This window comes from Suricata suricatta, chromosome 10 (assembly GCF_006229205.1).
Source record: "Suricata suricatta isolate VVHF042 chromosome 10, meerkat_22Aug2017_6uvM2_HiC, whole genome shotgun sequence".
NCBI classification, from domain to species: Eukaryota; Metazoa; Chordata; class Mammalia; order Carnivora; family Herpestidae; genus Suricata; species Suricata suricatta.
The window spans coordinates 43,144,411-43,152,307 of record NC_043709.1 but is presented as its reverse complement, the minus strand read 5'-3'; the positions used below and the strand labels follow the sequence as shown (position 1 = coordinate 43,152,307).

The following is a 7,897-nucleotide window of genomic DNA, read 5'->3' as shown; positions in this document are numbered from 1 at the left end:
ACTGAGAAAGCAGTCATTATTCCTCACAAAATTCAGACAAAAGTACTAACATCAATCTTCATAAAATTATATTTGTAAATGTATAAAAAAATACATGGGAGTGGGCAGTGGTATGAAAATAGAATAATTATGTAGCAATATCCCTAAAATTCACAGCGAAAACCCCATCCTCATATGTTAGGATCCCTTCTAAGTATTTTGAAAGAGTCTCTTCTTTTTTCTTTTTCATGATTTGAGATTCTTCTTATAATTGAAAATTCAAATAGAAAAAAATGTGAGGGATTCCTATTTTATTTTCATATGAAAAGAAATGTTCCTCATTTTATTCTGCAACATGGAGGGCAGACATCCAACATACACTCTGCTTCCTGGCTCTCTTCATACACATCAGTGCTATGGCCGGTCCCTGCCGGTTACATGTACATGAACATACATCCATCTTAGTTATTTCAGAAAATCATAAAATTTGTGTCTTTTAAAATGGTTTTTAATGTTTATTGATTCCTTGAGAGAGAGAGCGAGAAAGTGTAGGAGGGGCAGAGAACGAGGGAGACACAGAAACTGAAGCAGGCTCCAGGCTCTGAGCTGTCAAGTCAGCACAGAGCCTGCCGTTGGCTCAAACTCACTGACCATGGGATCATGACGAACCGAAGTCCAGTGCTCAAACAACTGAGCCATCCAGGCTCCCCAATTTGTGACTTTGTAAAAGTATGTGTTTCTTAGATTTATCACCTGCCAATGCAAAATATGCCTTTTTGCCTTATTTTATAACTGTATCATCCACCTTTGCCATTCCCCTTTCCTTCAGAACCCAACTTACTGTTTTTTGTTTTTTTTCCAATAATTTTCTGTTACCTTATATAACAGGAATAGATTCCTTAAAATATTTTAATTATCAAGTTTAATTATATTTATCCTGATTCCTTAACATGCACACACACACACACACACACACACACACACACAGAAAAATGCACTTTTGGCCGAAGTGAAATCTACGTTTAGTTGGGGATGTTGCTAGTGAGGAAAATACATTACTTATTTCCTACCCATGACAGCTTAGCAATTATGCCTAAAAAATTAACTAAAATGTCATAGTTGATTCTTCCCCAGGCGGGAGAATCAGCCTTGTTAACCTCAGTGACCTTGACAGTGCATTAGAAATGAAAGTAAACCACATTTGCACAAGCCCTCACATTTATAGATGTAGTATTTTGATGGATACAATAAATCTATGTAATTTTCAACCTTTCTATGAAGAATACAAAAAACAATGAATGTTGCTATAAATTACTCCTGGGCAATAAGAGTTATTTGTCAAGGTGGAGCCCAATGTCATCCTGTGGGGTTTTTATAAACACTCAGGCCCGAGTCATGGCTCAAATGAGAACTGTGCTTATGGATTGCTGATGTTACTAACATGTCATTCCCATCATTATCTTGTGTCTTCTTGGTACATGTACTGATTCCTAATCACTGTGATTCAGACAACATCATTATATATATGTAAATTTAGACTTTGTACCACAGCAGGTTTATGGTCCTATGACCAGAGTCGAATGAAAGAACCTTAAAGATCACAGCTCAAGACAGAGCAGATTCTTTGAGAAGCCATGGATAATGGGCACCGGATAATCAGGAAACAATCTCATCTTTTTTCTTTTTTTTTGAGAGAAAGAGTGCCGGGGAGAGGGGGCGGGGGTGAGAGAAAAAGAGAGCAAGCACCAAGCACAAAGCACAGAGCCCTACTAGGCATTTAATCTCACAACCCTGGGATCATGACCTGCGCTGAAATCAAGAGTCAGATTAGTCATTTAGTCATTTAACTGATGCCACCCAGGCACCCCCAATTATCTCATCTTTAACCCAGGCATCTATAAATAGGGCAATTAATCAGCCATTTCACAACTTCTACTACAATTGTATACCTCTTAAGTTTTAACTGCTCTTGCAGTTATTTATACTAGCTGCCTGCTGCTCGATGTTTCAGAGTGAGTCATCAGAGGTATCTTAATTTTGTTTTTTACTTTTCTTACAAAGCAGTTTGATTTTTTTGAGTTCTCATGGGTATAATTGATTCTGGATGTCATAAGTGTTCTGAGTTATGAAATGTTAACTAGCAGTGTTCTAGGGTTTCAGTAGAGTGTTTAAAATCCAGGCCAAAGAAACAGTTTAATCAAATCAGGTCACAAACTCTCTAATTATTTTCTTTTTTTGCCATTTACTTTTTTGTAGGTCTTTGTCATTGCCTCACTTTGTCATCATCATGCTGAATTTGTTGGCCTGTGTACATTTCTCACTTGTGTTTTTTCTTTCCACCTTTTCTTTGATGTCTCCATCTTTTCATCTTCATTGGGATGTTGTCTGAGCCACCTGGCTTCTTACGTTTTGGGCTTTAACAATTATATTTTAAAAAGCGGTCTTATAGCCTAAATATTTATCCTCATCAAACATCAAACCTCTTCCTTCCTATCCCATAGAAATAATAGCTAGTTTATATAAGGGACTTAAAAATTTTAAATGTAATTTCATATATATTATTTTAGCTTAAGTAAAGTGAATGTCTCTTTTACAGTACATTTATTTTAGTTATAAAAGTCATTTTAAAGGAGTGTTATCTTAAAATATAATCTTTTGATAAATACGGGATATTAACAATTAAAATGAGCCACCCTTCAGCAGTCATTTTTCTTTTCTTTAAAAAAAATTTTTTTTTAATGTTTATGTATTTTTCAGAGAGAGAGAGAGAGAGACAGAGCATGAGTGGAGGAGGGGCAGAGAGAGAGGCAGACACAGAATCCGAAGCAGGCTTCAGGCTTGAGCTGTCAGCACAGAGCCCTCCCTACACGGGGCTCAAACCCATGAATTGTGAAATCATGACCTTAGCAGAAGTCAGATGCTTAACCGACTGAGTCATCCAGGTGCCCCAATCATTTTTCCTTTCCTAAGGGAAGAGCAGCATATATGCCTCTTTGCAAATATGCAAAATTAAAATATAAAGAGGTATTGAACATTTCAAAACATAGGAAATTTAAATATAATTGGTCTATTATCCACCAGATTTATCTGCCTCTATATTATGAGGACCAAAGGGTCATAAAGGCTGGTTTTGAACTCCCTTTTCCTTCCTTCTGAAGTTTTAGCCTTCCTTTGGTTATACTTAATATTCAATGCAAATGAGCTAGCGTTCTGCGCAGACGGAAGTGGCGGAGCCTCTAAAACCAGCAACCCTCTCAGCGGTGGGAAAGGTGCCCCCCAACAGCATCGCTGCCTTGTGTTCCTTTTACCGGTCAGGGTCGCAGGCTTCGCCTGGGGTTCTGCTCGCTCTTTGCTAGGAGCCTTGTAGAGAAGAGACGCTGTGAAACAATACTGCTTCTGGTTGCCAGGGTATTTATATGGATTCAGTGGCACGTTTGACTGACAAGTATGCCGGTAAAGCTAGATATTAAAACGGTGTATTTTATTGTAATGCCTTAAACTTCATGTATTATCAGGCATGATTTTTATAATTACTCATTCATATATTTCGGGAAAGATGGAGATATCTGTTGCCACTTCCTACTACTAATAATAGTAATAAAACTAACAAGGGGGGGTGTCGTTACCACATTTGAGACAATTTTGTTTGTTCACTGCACTTGGGTATGCGCAGCATTTAGATAACGCCCATACTGAGCCCCTGATATGTACTAGGCACTGGCTGCACTGGAAAAACATATCTCATTTAATTATTGTAATAACCGTGTAAGGAATTATTTTCCCCATTTTCCAGATGAGGAAACTGTCGCCTAGGTGCAAAAAAAAATCACATATTCTTTCTAGACAGCTTTAGGTTGTATTCAAGATAGTTCTCACAGGAGCACCCAAAGGACAAAGGAATGGAGATGGAATGAGAGAAGACAATAGGGGCTGTTATGAACCCAATTAACCTTTGTCAATGCAGGTTATTTTTTAGTCTGATATTTTAAGTCAAGGATTACTCTGGAAGAAGTAAGGGAAGTACGAGTACTAGTACTTAAAAGATCAAACAAGATTCAGAGTGTTGGTGAGGAATCCTCAACCAAAACTATCTTTTAACTTTTAGATTAGGCAAGTGATTTTTCAAATGACTTAATTAACTGTAAATTAATTAAAATGTATTAAATGGTAGGCCACACTCTACATTAATGTTTGGTGCGACTGAAAGAAACAGAGGCTTTTAGAGAGGCTCGTGATTTCAGAATTTTTTTTTTTGTCTTTGAAAATAGTTAAATCCACATCGCTGATGAAAAGAATCTTGTACTAACAGAGAAGGAAGGGACTTAAGAACTCATGTACTTTAGCCTTGTCAAATTAAGGTGAAAAATGAATCCCAAAGCAATGACCTTGACTTGCCTAGTCCTAGATGCAGTTATTGGTCAAATTAGGTCTACTGAGAACCTGCTTAGAAATAGGCCCATATTGTGATTAAGCATCAAAATTTTATTTTAAAATAGTATGTTTTTTTTTCCTTTTGGCAAATATAACTTACTCTGGGAGATAATTAACTGTATCATCAGAATTGGTTTTATATATTATTCAATAGCATTTTTTTATATCAGAATGTGTTTTACTCTAATAGTAACAATTGTATCTTTACAAGTGTAATTATACATTTACTGATCTTATTTTCAAAGTATTTGCAAAATTTCTTAAAAGATTGAATTTTAAATATATGAATTAAAAAGACAAAGACTAGATAACTAAAATTCCCCAAGCCAAAGAAAATATTAGTATTCTCTTGATTTTTCTTTTAGTTTTTTAATCCAATATACGGTATTTTTTAAGTTAACATTGCAGCATATAGTATACTCACCCTTAATAATATATTTCATTATGTTAAATAATGTATTTTTACCATATTATTAACTATTATTCTACAATATATTATTCTGTCACTATTTATATCTTTACTTAAACCAGTCACTTATTGTTATTGTAAATGTGTTCTGATTGTTTACTTTTTTTTTTAAGTTTATTTATTTGAGAGAGAGAGAGAGAGAGCGAGAGAGAGAGCATCGGAATGCAAACTGGGAAGCAGCAGAGAGAGGGGGAGAGAGAATCTCAAGCAGGCTTTGCAATGTCAGCATTGAGCCCTACGGTGGCCTCAATCCCCAGGAACCATGAGATCATGACCTGAGCCGAAATCAAGCATCAACACTTACCCTAACTGAACCACCCAGGCACCCGTGATTTCTTACCTTAAAAAAAACAGTGTAGCAGAGCAAACTTTTAGAGCAAACTCTTTGGAAATTTTTCTAATTATTTATCTTAATTTATCTACCTACTTCACAATTTTCCATTTAATAATTAAAATACCAATTTACTAAGATTTAAAATACTAGTCTCATTCCACCATCATTATTTAACTCAATAAAAAAAGTCTCCTAAAAGTTACAGCCTTTACTTTTCCACCTACTTAATTTTTTTAACTCTTATCCCAAAACATTTTGTTTTTATGCATTGCTTTTGGCAGAGTAAAAAAGATTTAACATATCAGCAAAATATAAAATAGATTATTTCAAGGTGATACTTTTATGCTATTAGAACTTCTTATGCTTTCAAAACTTGTACTGTACAAATGAACTCTGTCATTATCCTATTTAAAATGAGAGTAGAATAAAAAATATAGTACAAGTTATACTAATTAAGTAATAATATCTGCAATGTTATACCCTAGAAAAGATAAAGACACTTCCTTTTGGCCAACCCTTACTCCATTAAAATCCTACGAAGGCAGTTAGACTAGGCCTTCTCCTGTCTATACATTCCACACATAGAGAAAAACAAGCACAGTTTTCCTTCTCAGATAATAAAATTCCATTAAGAGATTTACTTCTGAGGAAGCAGTTAAAAAGAAATGGCCATGGGATATTAGAAATATGCCACATGGGATATGGGCATTGTCTTATAGACAATTTCCATGACCACGAAAAGGAGCCCTGTCTCCCTGCAATCCTGTTATCAGGAATCTCACAAAACACATTTGTACTGCTCATAACTATGAGTTCTGTGGGGTTTTCAGCCCATGCTTTCCAAACAAATGAACTTTTTCATTTGTTCCTAATGACTTTGGTTTATACAAAGAGATCTTAAACGGTCCCCAGAACAATCATTTTGCTAAACTGTTATTAGAACATCTTTACAAATTTAGCAACAAAAGGGGCTTCATTAAACAATGGAAATCATTGGGAACCAAGGCCCTTAGTAAATTCAGGGCTCCCCAGTCTTGTTTTATCTTCAGTCATGAGTGCAATAGTCTGGTGAACTATACCTTGACTCCTTATCTGGTGAGTGGATAAGGAAGATAGGGAGTTGATGCCTTGGGAAGAGATGCTGGAAAAACCAGAGCAGTACTCTCTGGTTAATCAGCTCTGTCCTTCCTCTTGGAAAGAGCCTCCTGAACCTTAAGCAATGCATATACTTAGCATCTGCTAACAGAGCCTTTTCTTTCCTGAGTGTTTGGAATTTGCAGCTGAGACTAAGGGCTGTTTTTCAATGGACCACCAACAGGGTTCAGATTATATATGTAAACATAATGTGTCTCATTTTCATAGTAATCAAACTTAATGCATCTGCTGTGCACAGAGGGACAGCTCCTGGCAAGTCAGAAAGTTGACTTGCAGCTTCGGGTAGAGTAAATCCAAACTATGGGGTCTTTCTCTTGGTTTGGGACGGCAACTTCAGATCCAGAATCTGCCCTTATGCTGGGTAGCTTTGCTTTTTTCAAAGGACTCCTTTGCCTAGAACAACTTTTGTTAGATTCCTTCAGGGTGATCTGTCTGTCATTTTATCCAGCACTTTATGCTGAGTGTCCTTTTAAGATTTATTTTTCTCCTTGCTCTTTGTATGGCCAGATTCTTATAGAGCAGCTTCTTAAGTACCCCACTAGCCAATGTCTTTATAGTCACCTCGCGACAATGCTGGTGAAGAGAATGGATACTTATGGTTGGAAATCCACTGTAGCCAACATATTTCTCGAAGATAACTGATCAAACTGTGTCTTAAAAATTAATTTAAAAAGAGGTTAGAGCTGACACTGTGGCCAGCACTGTGAATTTAGATTGGATGCATTGGCATTGCTCTGCCGTCCATTGGTTAGGCCCAGGTGATAGTACCCTCTTAAAGGATATATTACTTTTTACTTTAAAGTTTTTGTTTTTGCTATCAGATAGTGTTTTATTGAAAAAAAATCAGAATTCAGTGACAATTATTTGATTACTATTACTAATAGAAATCAATGTATCATCCTCTCATTGTCATTAGCGATCTCTAAGCTGATAAAAAAGGGGAAGACTTTCATGTACAGATTTCCTGGCTTTCAATTTACTATATATTGATGATAATGCAAAATATCCCCTCTCAGAACAGAGTTCCCTCTCCCGCAAAAAGAAGTTTATGATGCAGAGATCATAGGCACCTGGGTGTTTCAGTCAGTTACGCATCTGACTCTTGGTCTCAGCTCAGGTCTTTATCTAAGGGTCTTGGATATCTCAAGGTTGTGAGTTCAAGCCTCAGACTGGGCTCCATGCTGGACGTAAAGCCTATTTAAAAAAATAAAAAAAATAAATATGATAGAGACATCATGTGATTATTATATAGACTACATAAGTATGATATGTTACCTGGGACATAGTATTCCACAAAAGTGTCATTTTCTACTTCCCATCCTCCTTTATCCAGTGTCTGAGGCTTTGGAGTGGTCAATCCATTTGTTCATTTGTATATGCACCTTATATAGTTCAATGTCAGCCAGCAGGATCTACTGACTAGCAGAAGTAGCAACTATTGCTAGTGCTGTGATATATGGAAGTCAAGTTATTTCTAACTTTGTTCTAAGGAACATAGTTTAATGTTTGGTGGGTTTTTTTTTTTTTTT

The 7,897-nt window shown here is 36.2% G+C and overlaps 1 protein-coding gene across 1 annotated transcript in view; it reads left to right on the top strand.

Annotated features, from left to right (window-relative positions):
* Positions 1 to 7,897, top strand: part of TRHDE (thyrotropin releasing hormone degrading enzyme) — a 370,712-nt gene that overhangs the window by 351,690 nt on the left and 11,125 nt on the right. The gene's annotated exons all lie outside the window — the stretch shown is intronic.